This window comes from Crocodylus siamensis, chromosome 1 (genome assembly GCF_052110815.1).
Source record: "Crocodylus siamensis isolate JL-2025a chromosome 1, ASM5211081v1, whole genome shotgun sequence".
In the NCBI taxonomy this organism is placed as follows: domain Eukaryota; kingdom Metazoa; phylum Chordata; order Crocodylia; family Crocodylidae; genus Crocodylus; species Crocodylus siamensis.
In genome coordinates, this window is record NC_143395.1 from 420,649,703 (window position 1) to 420,666,605 (window position 16,903).

A 16,903-nucleotide genomic window follows, 5' to 3' on the forward strand; every position below is an offset into this window, starting at 1 on the left:
CCACCCTTTACCCACCACCCCTGCACTAGTGCCCTCCCCTGGCTCGGGTCCATCCAGCTGACACTCACCGCAGCTCTCCAAGGTGTCTCACCCTGAGGCATCGCTTGCTGAGGCTTGGCCCTGAGGTTGGGGGCTGAGAGAGAAGGAAGAGGGGGTTTGAGCCCCCTGAGTGCAGGGACCAGTTCCCCCTGCCCAGTGCCCCATGCCCCACACCAGCCTCTACCTGCAAGAAGGTGCTGACTTTTAAAGAAATATCTTTTGTAGAATTGTTCATGTTCCAGCCGAATCAATTCCAAATCCATGGGTCAGCCAAGAAGCACACGTGGCCCTACCACCCACATCCGGGGCTTCGGATGTTTCTAAATCCTTCCGCAGGCCACCTGCGGGCAGGTACAAGCCCAGAGGCTTGGGGTACGGCTGCCCCCGAGCTTGGCCTGCCCTCAGCCAAGGGGCCGCAGGAGCAAGCTAGGCAAGAAGGCACAGACGCCAGGGCGACGGGCGCCCTTGTGACTCCCTGGGGTAGAAGCTGTGGACCTGGCAGGACAGGGTGGTACGTCCATCCCGGGACGGCCTGTCACTCACCTGTGCCACGGGACGCTCTGGGAGGGAGGAGACACCCGTGAAAGCGACCGCCCCCATGGGACCCTCAGCACCCCTGCCAGGAGGCCGGGCTGGGCCCTGCACTGGGCCACACAACCTGGCTTCAGCGCCCATTTCACGCAGGCACCAATGGCATTGGGGCAGGAGCACAGGGGACAGGAGATATGGCTGCGCTGGGCCCGCGCCCCACATCTCCTCCCGCACAGACATCCGAATGTGCACGCTCACTGCCCACCACGGCCCTTGCATGCGCAGACGTCCGGTGTTTGCTCTCTGGGCTTCTCAGCTCCCACTTGGGCCTCCACCTCCCTCCCTGCCCCACGGTCTCCTCCTGTCCCTCTCTCTGCACCTCCCAACCCACCGCCCATGTCACGTCCTCTCCTGCCCTCCAAGCCCAAACCCAGCTCTGCTGGGGACCAGCAGCCCCTTCAGCATCCTCCTGCCACATCCCAGGACCCCTGTGACCCTACGCCCAGCCTGTCCCCGCGCCCTCCAGGCGCTCCCCCCTTCCAACCACGGTGGGAGCACGGGGCCAGGTAGGTCCCTCCGTGTGGGCTGGGGGCTCCAGGCAGACCCTGCAGCTGGTGGGGGGGGCAGGATCTGGCCCTTCACCTGGGGTTCCCGGTGCTTGACACCAGTCTGTGCACAGCGCCGAGGAGGAGGAGGGGGAGGGGGAGGGGGAGCCCCTGCCCTGGGAGCACAGGGCCCGCCCCGGGCAGTGCAGGGGTGAGCGGGCTGCAGGGACACGGGACCGGACACCGCCCGCCCGGCTCCCGCCCCGAGCTGTGCAGGCGCACGGCCCCCCCACACCCCGCTCGGTGCCGGGGTCCCCGCGGCCTCTTGCTCACACGCGCGTGCTCACACTCACCCTGGCCCGGCTGGCTGCAGCCGTGCGGCAGGGGACCGGGCTGGATGAGACCCCGCTGCCAGCGCTGAGCTCCAGGTCCCGGTCCAGACGTGCGGTCCGACGCCCCGCACCCGGTCCGGCGCGGCTCTGGGTCCTGCGTCTCGCCGGGGGGAAGTTGCCACTCTTGTATGTGGCCCCGGCGGGGAAGCGGCGCCGGGGGGGACACCACGTGCAGAGATGCGGGAGCGGGGCAGGTCCTGCACGGCGGGCGGGGCTGTGAGCTCTTGCCCCCCACGTCCCGGTGCCGGGCCCGGCCGGGAAGTCTCCGCGGCGGCTCCGCCCACTCCGCGCAGCTGCTCGGGGCCCCGGGGTTGGGGGCGGTCGAGCCCCCCGGCCCGTTTCTACAGTGCTGCACCCAGCCCGTCGCCCCCGGCCTGTCCTGGTGCGCGGGACCTTCCGTCCTCTGTGCAGGACTCGGCACTTGTCCTTGTTGGACCTCGGGGTGGGGCTTGTGCATGGGGGCAACGTGATCCTGGAGCTGTCGGAGAAGAAAGTGGAGGAGGAGCTCCCTGCCCAGATCCACTACGTCACCAAGTTGGCGGATGATACACAGCTGTGGGGAGAAGTGCACACACCGCAGGGCAGGGCACAACTGCAGGCAGACCTGGGCAGGTTGGACAAATGGGCAGAAAACAACAGGATGCGATTTAAGAAGTTGAAATGCAAAGTGCTGCACCTGGGGAGGAGAAATGTCCAGCACACCTACTGCAATGCTTCCCCCCAGGCCCAGCACACACCACCTGTCCTGACCCTAATACCTGACCCAGCTCCACATGTTATGGGGATGCTGGCAGGGGTGCTGTCAGCAGTGTGGAGAACCTGCTGTCCTAAGGGGGGAGAAACGCCCCCTGGAGCTGGCACCATACACAGATTGCCTTATACTCCCACGGTCACACCTATGTTGCAGATGGGTGGCTGTGGTGGGTGATTTTTTTCATAGATTTTTTTCATAGATTTCATAGACATCAGGGCTGGAAGGGAGCTCGGGAGATCATTGAGTCCAGCCCCCCGCCCAAAGGCGAGGAAGTCAGCTGGGGTCATAGGATCCCAGCAAGATAAGCATCCAATTTACTCTTGAAGGTGTTCAATGTAGGTGCTTGAACCACCTCCGATGGCAGGCTGTTCCAGACCTTGGGGGCTCAGACAGGAAAGAAATTCTTCCTTATGTCCAGCCTGAAACGGTCTTGCAGGAGTTTGTGACTGTTCGACCTCGTCATCCCTTGGGGCGCTCTGGTGAACAGACATTCCCACAGATCCTGGTGGTCACCCCTGATAAACTTATAGGTGGCCATCAGGTCACCCCTGAGCCTGCGCTTTTCCAGGGTAAAGAACCCCGTGGCTCTCAGCCTGTCATCGTAAGGTCTGTTTTCCTGACCTCTGATCATGCGTGTGGCTCTCCTCTGGACTCTCTCAAGCTTCTCCACATCCTTTTTGAATTGTGGAGCCCAAAACTGGACGCAGTACTCCAGCTGCGGCCTCACCAAGGCCGAGTACAAGGGGAGAATGACGTCCCGGGATTTGCTCGAGAAGCATCTATGGATGCACGTCAGCATTTTGGTCGCTTTACTAGCCGCAGCATCGCATTGCAGGCTCATGTTCATCTTGTGTTCAATGATGACCCCCAAGTCTCTTTCTTCTGTAGTGCTATCCAACGTAGCACTGCCGAGCCTATAAGGGTGCTGCAGGTTTTTCCTCCCAGGCTGGAGAGCCTTGCATTTTTAGGTGTTAAACACCATGAAGTTCTCATCTGCCCATTTGCTGAGCTTGTCCAGGTCAGCCTGGATCACCCGCCTATCTTCTGGCGTGGATGCTTTGCCCCAAAGTTTGGTGTCATCGGCAAATTTGGCCAGTCCACTCCTGACTCCAATGTCCACATCGTTAATGAAGATGTTGAACAGGATGGGTCCCAGGACAGAGACTTGAGGGACCCCAGTGGGCACCACAATGAGTGACTGCCATCAATCACAACCCTCTGGGTCTGACCACGGAGCCAGTTTCCCAGCCGGCGGATTGTGGTGGAGCCAAGGCCACAACTGGCCAGTTTGGCCAAGAGGTGATCATGGGATACCAGATCAAAAGCTTTTTTGAAGTCAAGATATATGACATCAATCTCTTCTCCCTCATCCAGGTGATAGGTCACCTGGTCATGGAAGGAAATGAGATTGGTCAAACAAGACCTACCCGCAACAAACCCGTGCTGGCTGTCCCTTAGGATGTTAGCCTGGGCCAGTCCCTCAAGGATGGCCTCCTTAATAAACGTTTCTAAGATCTTCCCCAGGATAGAAGTCAGGCTGATGGTCCTGTAGTTAGCCGGATCCACTCTCCTCCCTTTCTTGAAGATCGGCACCACATTGGCCTTCTTCCACTCTTCAGGCATTACACCAGAGTGCCAGTTGACGTCATTTAGTTAGACTTCAGGAAGGCCGTCGATACGGTATCCCACCCCACACTGGTGAGCAAGTTACGAGTCTGTGACTTGGACGATTACACAGTCCGGTGGGGGGCAAGTTGGCTCGAGGGTCATACCCATAGAGCGGTGGTGGCCGGGTCGGTGTCGACCTGGAAGGACGCGGGCAGTGGGGGCCCGCAGGGCTCGGTCCTTGGACCGAAACTCTTCAATGTCTTCATCAGTGAGTTGGACGAGGGAGTGAAGTGTACTGTGCCCAAGTTGGCGGATGATACACAGCTGTGGGGAGAAGTGCACACACCGGAGGGCAGGGCACAACTGCAGGCAGACCTGGGCAGGTTGAACAAATGGGCAGAAAACAACAGGATGCGATTTAAGAAGTTGAAATGCAAAGTGCTGCACCTGGGGAGGAGAAATGTCCAGCACTCCTACCGCCAGGAAACGACCTGCTCGGCAGCACAGAAGTGGAAGAGGATCTCGGCGTCGTAGTGGGCTCCAGGATGAGCGCGAGTCGTCAGTGTGACGAAGTCATCAGCAAAGCTAACGGCACTTGGTCGTGCATCAGCAGGTGCCTGACAAACAGAAAGAAGGAGGTGATACTTCCCCTCTCTCGGGCGCTGGTCAGGCCGCAGCTGGAGTACTGCGCCCAGTTTTGGGCGCCGCACTTCAAGAGGGACGTGGATAACCTGGAGAGGGTCCAGAGAAGGGCCACTCATATGGTTAAGGGCTTGTAAATAGCAGGAGTCAAAGGGGCAGGAGCCACAGTGTCGGGTCCAGCAGGTCAGCGACAGAGGCCGGTCCCCGGCAACCAGTACTTAGTGGACCGGCGGACTGTGGCGGGGGCAGTCCTGGGCATCTGGAGGGCCATGGAGAGCTCTGCAGATGGCCAAGAGGACACGCCGTGGATAGGGCCACAGGGCAGGAGGTGGGGGACTGGCACGACCTGTCTCCCATGCACAACGCAGGCACCCGGCTCGCTGCTCCAGGCGCAGGCTGGGTCGCAACGCAGGATGCAGCCGTGGCAGCTGCTGTACTGCTCGCAGGCCGTGGGGGTGACCTGGGTCACGTCTGTGGAGGAGCCCACGTGCAGCCAGCTCTGCACTGGGCATGCGCAGGCAGGGAGGCAGTGGTGTGAGGGGGAAGCCACGTCGGAGGCAACGTGCACATGCGCATGACGGGAAGGAGAGGGGGCAAGGGCCTCCTGTGCTGGGCTTGCTGGAAGCTTGTTCGGTGGCCTGTGGGGGGCCCGTGCTCGGAGCAGCAGGTTTGAGTGCTGCTAGCTGAGTGGCTGCGGAGCTAAGCACAGACAGCCCAAGAGCCTGAGGAGGAACCAGTTCAGTCAGTGCTCGCCCGTCCGTCGAAGCTGCATGGACTGAGCGGAGGAGCAAGTGAAGAGACGTTCAGTTTTATTCAGGGAAGGCAGCCACATCCCCCAGGGGCGCGGGGGCTAGAGCCGGGGGCGCTAGAGCACGGCTCCCTGCCTGCCGGCACGGCCCAAGCAAGGGGCTGGAGCTCGAGTGGAGGGCACGGGCACCAGCCTGAGGAGCACTGCCCCGCAGGCCAACCCTGGCGGTGGGCCCGGGTTGGAGGGATGGGTGGGCCTGGAGCCTAGGGGCAGGGCTTGTGCACAGGGCGGGGCTTGTGCAGGGGGAGGGGCATGGAGCTTTGGGGCATCCTGATTGTGCGGGGTCCCCTTAGGGTTGGGGGTCTGCAAGGGGGGCTCTGGGGGTGCCTGGCCTGGGCTGGGGCTGCTGAGGGGGGTCTGCCCCCGAGCCCCGCACTTACCCCAGTGACCCCCTGCAGCCAGCGTGATCCTGGAGCTGTTGAAGGAGGCGAACAAGCAGGCGTGGAGCGCCAGGCCACGCAGCTCAGCGCTGCCGCGCAGAAGGTCGACTCCAAGCTCTCTGCCCAGATGTGCGACAGCACCCAGGGGACGGGCGGGGGGCGGGTAGTGGAGCCGGGGGGCGGGGGTCTTGCAGGTCTCCTGCCCTCGACTGAGGATGGGGCAGCTGCACGAGGGCTGGAGCTTCTCAGCCAGGAGGGACGGCCAGCTGCCCCCCGCTGCGCGGACTACAAGCCACCTCAAGCGGGGCAAGCTGGCCTGCACCTGCGAGCAGAAGCTGGAGCTCTGACACACTCCAACATGTCACAGACTTGCCTGACGTGCAAGGTGTGGCGGAAAGCCACCTTGTTTCTCCCCAAAATGTCTGCCCTGTGACACTGTGACTAAAATCTCTGAGCAGCAACCATTTGATTAGATGGGCCCAGAAGAGGGGACCCCACCCTGGCCGGTCTCTTTAGGTGACTTGAGCTGGCTGCAGTCCTGAGGGAGGGGGAACCTGCTCCCCCTGCCCACGGGACTGGCATCAATGACCTGGGTGGGGGGTTTCTACCTGGGGAGCTGGAATCTGCCCGGTAACAGGTGATGCATTTCACATGGGCTGGCTGACAGCCAACTGGGGCTGACCTCCACTGGCCCAGGTGACTGAGGTCACAGGGGCTGTATAGGTGGGGAGGGGGGAGGAGGCTCTTCTCTCTTCGGCCATGAGGTGAAGCAGCAGCCAAGCAGGGGAGACAGAGGAGCCTCGCCATCGGGACCTAGCTCTCTCTCTCACCCCCAGACCCCAGAGGGGAAAGGGAAGAACTCTGGAAGATGCTTGTGAGTAAGCTACTCAGTCGGATTAGATATCTAGCTGGCAGTAACACAGATGCGTGATCAAAAGGCTACCTCAGCCACACTGTTTGCTCTCTAGGATTTCTAAGATATTACTCAATCCTGTACCCTAATTTCCCCTACCCCCTGTAATCAATAAAGTTCTCCTTTTTGACCGGTGTGGGAGACTTATTGAGGGGTGGGTCTAAATTACGCCAGAGAGACCCCTTAGGTCTGCGGACTAAGGGAGACTTTGCTTTTTGCCCCCTTGACTTGGGGAAGTGCCCCAAGTGCCTGTACCGGGTCGAGTACCTGTCGGACTAGTAGGCCTGTGTTTCCCCGAGGACACAGGACCGAGACAGTCCCTTCTTGGGGTGGTGGCGGCACGTTACCCCCCAGACTAGCGAGTGTGCTCCGGGAGAGGGGTCGGCCAAGCATAAGGTGCCTCTAGGGAGGCATTCGGAGCCTGGCAGGGGGTCGGGCGCAGGGAGGTGGGCGGCTCAACGCGGGAGCACCCCCTCCTGGCCCGCCACACGTAGTGGCAGAGGTGGGATACGAATACCCAGCTGTTTTACCTAGGTGGGATCCCTGCACCCGCTACACATGGTGGTAGGGGTGGGATCTGAATACCCTGCACCTTTAAAGGCATAATTTGGGAAGAGTAATAGAGACACTGAAATCTCTTGAGCAAACAATTTCTAATTTGGCATTGGGTCGACTGGATAGTGTAGATAGCCAGGATGGCGGAGCAGTACACCGAAAAGACCGTGCCTGAACTGAAAGAGCTGGCGAAAGAGAGAGGCCTTCATGTGAAGAAAGGGCTAAAGAAGGAGGAACTGATTAAACTCCTGAGTGACAATGACTCAGCCACAGAGCAACCTTCACACTCGCCAACTCCTGAGTCCTCCCCAGAATCACAGCGCCGCACGCCAAGTTCGCAGTCCTCAGGGAGATCAACCCCTACAGAGGAGCGACAGGGCGAGCTCAAGTATGAGCTGGAGCTGAAAAAGATGGAGCTGGAGTTGAAAAAAAATGGAGCTGGAGAAGGCAAAGATGGAGAAGGAGGCTGAGCGTGAGAAGGCAAAGATGGAGATGGAGATGGAGCTGAGGAAGATGGAGCTGGCGGAGAAGACAGCACGGCGCGAGGCCCGAGAGGCAGAGGCAAGCGCGAGGCGGAGGCCCGAGAGGCAGAGGCCAAGCGCAAGCACGAACTGGAGGTACTCCTGTCTGCGGACCAACGGGGATGATGTGGGCCCTCCGCGAGCGCCCGGGGAACGCCCCAAACCGAACTCCTCAGCCTTCGCTCGCTACCGACCCGGAGATGACCCCGAAGTATTCCTCAGCATCTTTGAGAAGCAAGCCCGACGGTTGAAGGTGCCTAAGGAGGAGTACATGCTGCACGTAGCGAGCTCTGGTAGATGGCGACCTGGCGGCGGTCCTGAACAGCCTGCCCTCAGATACAGCTGATGACTATGATACATTTAAACAGGCCGTGGCTGCAAGGTTCAAGTTAGGGCTGGACTATTTATTCCGGAATCTCCGCCCACAACGGGAGAAGTCAATGACTGACTATGTGGCCTTGATGTGGGATGCTTTCCATAAATGGGTAGGGGGAGCCAAGGCTGACACTGCCGAGAAAACGTACCAGCTCATGGCATTGGACCAATTCTATCATTGCTGTCCAAGGGAGGTTAAAACCCTGGTCAAGGACAGGGGCCCCAAAACAGTCCAAGAGGCCGCTGAAATTGCGGATCAGCTGTTGCTTAATCGTGAGGGGTCAGACAAGAAGCTCCCCTACTCTGGGAAGGAACATAAAGGGGTCCAGAGAGGGGCGAGGGGACGGCCAGGTCCAAAAGGGGAAAAGGGGCCATCCCAGACCGAGCGGAAGGAGGCCCCTGATTGGACCAAACACCCCAATTCGGAGAAGAGGGGGTGCTATAACTGCGGGGAGCCGGGCCACATCAAGCCCAACTACCCAAAGTTAAGCACCAAGCCCAAGCCCGTCAGACATGCAACAGCTGTACGCAGTGAGGGGGGAGGCCCGAGCCCCTCTGAGGGGCGTGCCTGTTGCTACAGGATCACAAACCCGGAGGAGGTGATGGCCCCCACCGGACCAAGATAACGGTCAATGGGAGAACCCTTATTGGGGAACTGGACACGGGGTCCAGCATGACATTAATCGATGCCAACCTAGTTTCACCTGCAGATATAATCCCCGGGAAGACCCTTACCATTCAAGGGGTGGGGTCTCCACCATTCGAGATACCGGTAACCCGGTCACCCATCGAGTGGGGAGGCTGCTCGATGCATGTAGAAATGGGTGTGCTGGAAGGGGCTCCAGCTCCCATCCTGGTGGGACGGGATATACTTAATCAAGAACTCCTGCACAGAGAGATGGACCAGGCCCTAGAGCTAGAGCCCTACCGCGTTAACGCGGTGACACGTCTGCAGAGCAAAAATGCTAGACGGGGAGGGTTAGAAACTCCCCAAGAGACACCCACGCCATTGGCTGCACTGGGAGAGTCCCCAGTGGAGGGTGATCGCACACCGGTTCCTGAGGGAACTAGCAACCCCGAGGGTGGGCTAAGTGACAGTCCCAGGGAAGTGTCTGTTCCGTCAGTGGCAGAGGAAGGAGACTCTCAGGGAGGAGTCCAGCGAAGTCCCTGAGGGTGAAGGTGCACTCCCCGCAGGAGCCCCCGAACTCTCTGCAGACAGCTTAGCCGGGCGAGAGGCGTTCAGGCAGGAGGTGCTGGGGGACCCCAGCTTGGAGGACCTCCGGCAGATGGCTCAGGAGCAGGAGAGCGAGTTTACCCCGGAGAAGAGGGAACAGGTGGTCTGGGATAAGGGACTTCTCTACCGGTTGTGGGTGCCCAGGAACTGCACCCAGACCTGGGAACCCCATCGCCAGATCATAGTACCTCGCAAATACAGACAACGATTGCTCTCCATGGCTCACGATTTACTGTGTGCCGGTCACATGGGCAGGGAATGGACACGCCAGCAGCTGCAGGCAAACTTTTATTGGCCCCGAATTGCCCAGGATGTGATGGACTACTGCAGATCTGGTGGGACATGCCAGTGGAAGGGCAAAAGTGGGGACAAGAGAAAGGCTCCCCTACAGCCCCTCCCTGCTCCCTTGTGGGACAAGATCGAGGCCATTAAGGACTGGCCGCCTCCACAAACCAAGAAGCAAGTCAGAGCCTTCCTTGGCCTGGCCGGATATTACAGACGGTTTGTCCCGGGATTCGGGGTGACGGCGGCACCCCTCCGTGAGCTGACCAAGAAGGGCAGCCCTGACCCCGTGGTCTGGAGGCCGGGGTGCCAAGAAGCATTCGGCACCGTAAGGGCCGCCCTGGTCAAACACCGATCCTGAAGGCACCGCTCTTGGATGAACCCTTCTACGTCGCCACGGACGCCTCCGACGCGGGACGAGGAGCCGTACTCCTACAAGAGCACCAAGGGACGCGGCCCCCCGTGGTGTACCTCAGCCAGAAGTTAATCCCTTGGGAGCGAAACCTGTCGTCTATCGAGAAGGAGTGTCTGGCAATCGTCTGGGCACTGAACACGCTGAGACCCTATCTGTGGGGGCGGCAGTTCACCGTCCTACCGGGCCGTGCCCCACTGCGGTGGCTGCAGACGATGCGAAACTCCACTGCCAAGCCGCAGCGATGGGCCCGGCAGCTTCAGGAGTTCGACTTCACCGTCGAGCACATCGAGGGAAGCCAGAACGTGGTCGCAGACGCCCTGTCACGAAAGGCCTCGGGGTCGTGGGTCGGGTGGACTCGGGCCTGCTTGAGAGCGCTCGGGCGGGGAAGTTCCTGAGTGTGCTGTTATGTTTTATATGTTTTATTGTTAGGACCAGTATTATGTGGTGTGTAGTTTTCTGTAGGGTTGAAAAGGTGACCCCTCCAAACTAGCACGCTTGTCTCCATACCTCTGTGAAGCTACGGATCCAAGCTTTTAAAGGAGGCGGGGGAAGTGTGGCGTAAAGCCACCTTGTTTCTCCCCAAAATCTCTGCCCTGTGACACTGTGACTAAAATCTCTGAGCTGCAACCATTTGATTAGATGGGCCAGCACGGAGGAGTCACACCCTCCGCCGGTCTCTTTAGGTGACCTGAGCTGGCTGCAGTCCTGAGGGGGGGGAACCTGCTCCCTCTGCCCACGGGACTGGCATCAGCCACCTGGGTGGGGGGTTTCTACCTGGGGAGCTGGAATCTGCCCGGTAACAGGTGATGCATTTCAAATTGGTTGGCTGACAGCCAGCTGGGGCTGACCTCCACTGGCCCAGGTGACTGAGGTCACAGGGGCTGTATAGGTTGGGGGGGGAGGGGGCTCTCTTCTCTCTTCGGCCATGAGGGGAAGCAGCAGCAAAGCAGGGGAGACAGAGGCGCCTTGCCATCGGGACCCAGCTCTCTCTCTCACCCCAGACTCCAGAGGGGAAACTGGAGAGCTCTGGAAGATGCTTGTGAGTAAGCTACTCGATCGGATTAGATATCTAGCTGGCAGTAACACAGATGCGTGATCAAAAGGCTACCTCAGCCACACTGTTTGCTCTCTAGGATTTCTAAGATATTGCTCAACCCTGTACCCTAGTTTCCCCTACCCCCTGTAATCAGTAAAGTTCTCCTTTGTGACCGGTGTGGGAGACTTATTGAGGGGTGGGTCTAAATTATGCCTAAGAGACCCCTTAGGTCTGCGGACTAAGGGAGACTTTGCTTTTTGCCCCCTGACTTGGGGAAGTGCCCCAAGTGCCTGTACCAGGTCGAGTACCTGTGGGACTATTAGGCCTGTGTTTCCCCGAGGACACAGGGCCGAGACAGTCCCTTCTCGGGGTGGGGGCGGCACGTTACCCCCAGACTAGCGAGTGTGCTCCGGGAGAGGGGTCGGCCGAGCATAAGGCGCCCCTAGGGAGGCATTCGGAGCCTGGCAGGGGGTCGGGCGCAGGGAGGTGGGCAGCTCAATGCAGGAGCACCCCGTACTGGCCCGCCACACAAGGGACATGCCACAAACATGTTCTGACACCTTACAGACACGCTTTAACATGCCAGAGACATGCAATAACATGCCACAACCCCGGCGCGGCTTTTCCAGGTGTCAGAGCATGAGGAGATGTATGGGATGTGTGAGCACAGAGGATTGCAGAGGTGGCAGAACATGCCCCCACACACCAAGGACATGCCTCGACTTGGCATGGACGTGCTATGAGGGCACTGGGACATACTGGGAGATCCGATGGCACTGGGAGATATTGGGAGGATATTGGGAGATAGAGATACTGGCGGGGCATGCAACTCATAAGCAATAGTTTAAAAATATTTAAAAGAAATGTTTCTTCCGCGTTATCTGTTTTGCAAGCTAAGAAGCAGGCGGATGCCAGCAAGCCCCCGCGCTCTGGAGGGGCAGCTGGGCAGAGTGACCAGCCCAGTATCCTGCCTGGCACTGATGACAGTACACAGGGGGAGGGAAGGAGGGCCAGCCCCACGGGAGAGCATTGCCCTTATTTTGAGCTGGACCCAGGACCAGACCCGTGCGCGGTGAGTGCCTGAGGGCTGAGCTGGGCCTCTGCTCTCACCGCCAGCCCCCTCCCCTGCCAGCGAACCCAGGCATCCCGGCCCCCAGCCCCCCCCCTATAGAGAACCCAGGCACTGGAGACCCCAACCTGCCTGCTCTCTCCCGCCCCCAGCGCCCCCAAGACAACCCAGGCATCCGGCCACCCAGCCCCGCTGCTCTGCCCCCAGCCCCTCCCTGCAGAAAACCCAGGGGTCCGGGCCCCCCACCCCGTCCTCTCACCCCCCGGCCTCTCCCCTCCCAGAGGAGCCAAAGGTCTCGGGGTCTGTGCGTGTGCTCTAGACACTTTCGTTGCATGTATGAGCGTCGAGCCGCTCGAGTCACGGGGCACTGAGAGTGTGTGCCGTTTCTGCGGGACTCTCAGAGCCGCAAACCGGGAGCTTGTTTCCTGGTCCGTGTGCGGCAGGAACAGCAGGACCGGGTATTTCTGTGCAAACACTGAACACAGGCGTGGAAGAGATCAAACTCTGCGTTGTGTTTGGTATTAGCATTCACAGACTCGATCTGAGTTTAGTGGCGACTATACCGTGCGATTGCAGGGAGGAGAGCTAACAGAACTCCCCCTCTCCAAGTGAACGTACCTTTTTATACTTCGTATTGTGAAAACAGACATGATTTAAACCAGGCATCCTTGAAAGGAAAGTCGGGGGTAAATCATAACAGCTGCTTGCTCAGCAACACATTTTGTTTTGAAAACTGTTATCACCTTTTTGCTTTTAGGAAAGGAAGAACATTTCTTCCACAAGAACTGTGCATGGAGTCATAGTAAGCAGAAGAGTGTTTCTTCTCTTAAAACATTTTAAAATATGAAGCAAGACCACTTTTTTCTTCACTCTTTTTTCTTAGTCAAGTTAGAGGCCCGGACTGATGTAGTTCAACACAGGTCATCTCTGCAACCAACACACACGACACACTGACCAATTCCATGAGGCACACATGCACGACACAAGTATCTCTCATACACCCCCAGTGTGTCTCTTACACACTCACACGCCTTTTACATCCCCCTGCATCTCTCTCTCTCTCTCTCCAGACATGTAGGGCTGGAAGGGACCGTGTGAGATCGTCGGGTCCAGCCCCCTGCTCGGGGCAGGAAAGACCGCGGGGATCAAGTCACCCAGCGAGGTGTGCGTCCAGTCCCCTGCTGAAGCTCTCCAGGGCAGGCGCTGCCCCACCCCGCTGGGAGACCAGACAACGTCCGCTAAGTCCTGGACTCCTGAGGGCCCTGTTGCCCCACAGCTCCTCCCTCGCTACCTCCCAGCCGAGACTCCTCTCGTTCCTTTGTTTTCTACAGCAATACTCCAGATTTCCAGGCAGTACCCTCCACATGGCCGTGAGGACCCGTGGCCCCATATCTCAGTCCACAGAGACCACGCACAGCTCTGCTACATCACTGGAGTGACAGTGGTACCATTTACTTCTGCTCGAGGCCTGAATGCCAGTCCTTGGACCCAGCGGTGAAGGAATCGCTGAAATATCTATTGTCCATCTTGGATGCGAGAGGTGGATCACAGGGAGATTCAGAGTGGTGTAAAACTCCTGTCCCAATGAGTGAAGCCCAGCAGGAATGAGTGTCAGGGGTGCAGGTCAGAAAAAGCAGATTTCATAGATTTCATAGACATTAGGGCTGGAAGGGACCTTGGGAGATCATCGAGTCCAGCCCCCTGCCCTGTGAGCTTGTCCAGGTCAGCCTGGATCACCCGCCTATCTTCTGGCATGGATGGTTTGCCTCAAAGTTTGGTGTCATCGGCGAACTCGGCCAGTCCACTCCTGACTCCAGTGTGCACATCGTTAATGAAGATGTTGAACAGTATGGGTCCCAGGACAGAGCCTTGAGGGACCCCACTGGTCACAGGGCACCACGATGAGTGACTGCCATCAATCACAACCCTCTGGGTCCGACCACAAAGCCAATTTCCCAGCCAGCGGATCGTGGTGGAGCCAAGGCCACAACTGGCCAGTTTGGCCAAGAGGTGATCATGGGATACCAGATCAAAAGCTTTTTTGAAGTCAAGATATATGACATCAATCTCTTCTCCCTCGTCCAGGTGATAGGTCACCTGGTCATAGAAGGAAATGAGATTGGTCAAACAAGACCTACCCGCAACAAACCCGTGCTGGCTGTCCCTTAGGATGTTAGCCTGGGCCAGTCCCTCAAGGATGGCCTCCTTAATAAACTTTTCTAAGATCTTCCCCAGGATAGAAGTCAGGCTAATGGGCCTGTAGTTAGCCGGATCCACTCTCCTCCCTTTCTTGAAGATCGGCACCACATTGGCCTTCTTCCAGTCTTCGGGCACTACACCAGAGCGCCAGGAGTTTTCAAAGACCCGTGCCAGGGGCTGGGCTATGACGCTCGCCAGCTCCTTGAGTGCCCTGGGGTGCAGGTTGTCAGGGCCGGCTGACTTGAAGGTATCCAGCCTCTCACGATGTTACTTCATGAGGTCAGTATTAATGGAGGGCAGGGGATCTCCCTCACCCGGACTTCCCTGTCCCATAGCAGGCATGGGCGTCCCATGGGACTGATGAAAGACTGACGCAAAGTACCTATTTAATAGGTTGGCTTTTTCCTGGGTGTCAGTTGTTAGTTGCCCCATCTGGTTTAGCAGGGGTCCAACGTTGCCCTTGCTTTTCCTCCGGCTCCCCACATATCTGAAAAAGGACTTTTTGTTGTCCTTGATGCTTGAAGCTAGTTGGAGTTCAGTTGCAGCCTTGGCTTTCCTGGTTTGCTCCCTGCAGGACCGGACCAGCACAGAATAATCCTCCTTGGAGTGGGGGATGCTGCTTCATCAGCCGTAATCTGCGGTGAGACCGTGCTGAGCTGGGTGCTGCGGGGACGAGGCCCATGTGCAGGCCTGGCTGGAGCTGCCCCAGGCGTGTGTGTGCAGTTGTGAGATAATGACGGTGGGACACAAGCACCCAGACACGCAGAGGAGCAAGTCTGGGCTGCCGGGAAGGGAGGGCTGAGAACTGAGGCCGGAGATGCCAGGGCACGGAGAAGTGACGGCTCCACAGTGACATTGAGTCCCCTGGTCGGCTGCAATGTGATGCCCACATCTCATCCAGAAAGGACCACGGTCTCCCCCCCGGGGCAGGCCAATGGGGCAGGATTGGTGCTGCTGAGGGACCTTCCCTCTGGGCCCCCCTGAGTCGTGGGGGTTTCAATTCTCCCCGGCTGCTGCAGGGACCTGGGTCCAGACGCTGCAGCTCGGACTCCCCCTTGCCCCAGCTCCAGGCAGCCCCAGGGGTGCGGCCATTGGGGACCGCAGGGCTGGCCCGTGTCTGCGCTGGGTCCTGCTGCGGTGTCTCTGGGGTGTGAATCGTCACCTCTCTGCTCTTGATTGCAGGATTGGAAAAGTCTGAGGACGTGCAGGTGAGTGACCCTGACCCCGTATCGGTGACCCCAGGCCCCTTCCTGGGAGAGCTGTGCTCCCTGCAGCCACTTCTCCCACCCCGCGGTGCCCCACACATGGGCTTTGAGCCTGTGATGAGACAGAGTCACCGCATCTCTGCTGGCTTCTGCCCTCACCGCCCCTTTTCCCAGCACACTCGGTGCCCACTGGGCCCTGGGCAGGGCTGGGCACTTGGCCATGTCAGCCCCCAGGTCCAGGACTGAGCTGGCAACCTGAGCCTGCACCCCGGGCACCTCCTTCAAGGAAAGCACCAGCCTGGAGGGAGACTCCTCTCCTCCCTCTGGCGAATCCCCCCGGGCAGAGCCCCTGTCGCAGCCCCTCCAGGGCCAGGGCTCACCCGCCTGTGCCCCCATCACAGCCTGTGCTGGAGATTGTCCCTGCGGGTCCATGGCAGCTACCGCTGGGCAGGGGCAGGAGGGCTGATGCACGGCCAGCTGCTGCCTTGGAGGCTGAGGGGGAGAGAAACCGCTCCACACCCCGGCCCTGCAACGCAGGGGACAGAGACGGGAATGGGGGCGGCGGGTGCTGGACGCGGCTGAGGGGCAGAGGGAAATGCAGGACCTCCCGGCTCAGCCCAGCTGTTAGTACACACAAATTTATTTTAATATTTGAAATGTGCAATTTAATATTATATGCAGCAAAACAAGAACTATTTAAAAAACATGGTATTTGTCTAAGCACACCCCCCGGGCCCTCTCTTTGAAAAGGGCTGGGCTGTTTTGGTTGTTTTTCAAGGCAGTGCCACTTTTCTGGTGGACTTGGCAACAGTGAAAGGAGACGGACACGGCTGGAGTTTCTCCCAGTAAAAGGAAAATGTTTCATGGTTTCGTAGCTGGTCGGGTCAGAAGGGACCTGAGCAGATCATCAAGTCCGACCCCCTGCCTGAGCGGGAGTGAAACTAGACTCAAGTGACTACACCCAGGTAGGCATGAAGCCTCTTCTTAAAGCCCCCCAGGGTAGAAGCCAGCATCACGTCTCTTGGAAGCCTGGTTCCAGGCCCTAGCTGCCCTGACCGTGAAGTCGCGCCTCCTGATATCTAGCCTAAACCTGCCCTCTGCCAGCTTGTGACCGTTATTCCTGGTCACTCCTGGCGGTGCTCGGGGAACAGGGACTCCCCCAGTGCCTGCTGGTCCCCTCTGACTAGTTTGTAACAGGCCGCTAGATCCCCCTCAGCCTTCTCCTGAACTGCTGGTGCCACAACTGTGTGTTTCTTTAAGGGGTTTTTGATTTCTGCTAGTTATTGGTGTGTGTGGGTGTGTCAGCAGGCCCCTTCCTGGGTCATATCCATAACCAGTTTTACTTTCAGTTTTGCACCTGCTGGGAGCGGCAGGAAGGCGGGTGCCCAGCGATCCTGAAA

The 16,903-nt window shown here is 58.8% G+C and overlaps 1 long non-coding RNA gene across 1 annotated transcript; it reads left to right on the forward strand.

Annotated features, from left to right (window-relative positions):
- The first annotated feature begins 4,955 nt into the window (after positions 1–4,955).
- LOC149875550 (uncharacterized) lies at positions 4,956–16,868 on the forward strand. Its single transcript, XR_016439696.1, has 6 exons — positions 4,956–6,215; positions 6,536–11,033; positions 13,170–14,577; positions 14,873–15,506; positions 16,254–16,468; positions 16,853–16,868. It is a non-coding gene; the product is annotated as an uncharacterized LOC149875550 (long non-coding RNA).
- The last annotated feature ends 35 nt before the right edge of the window (positions 16,869–16,903 follow it).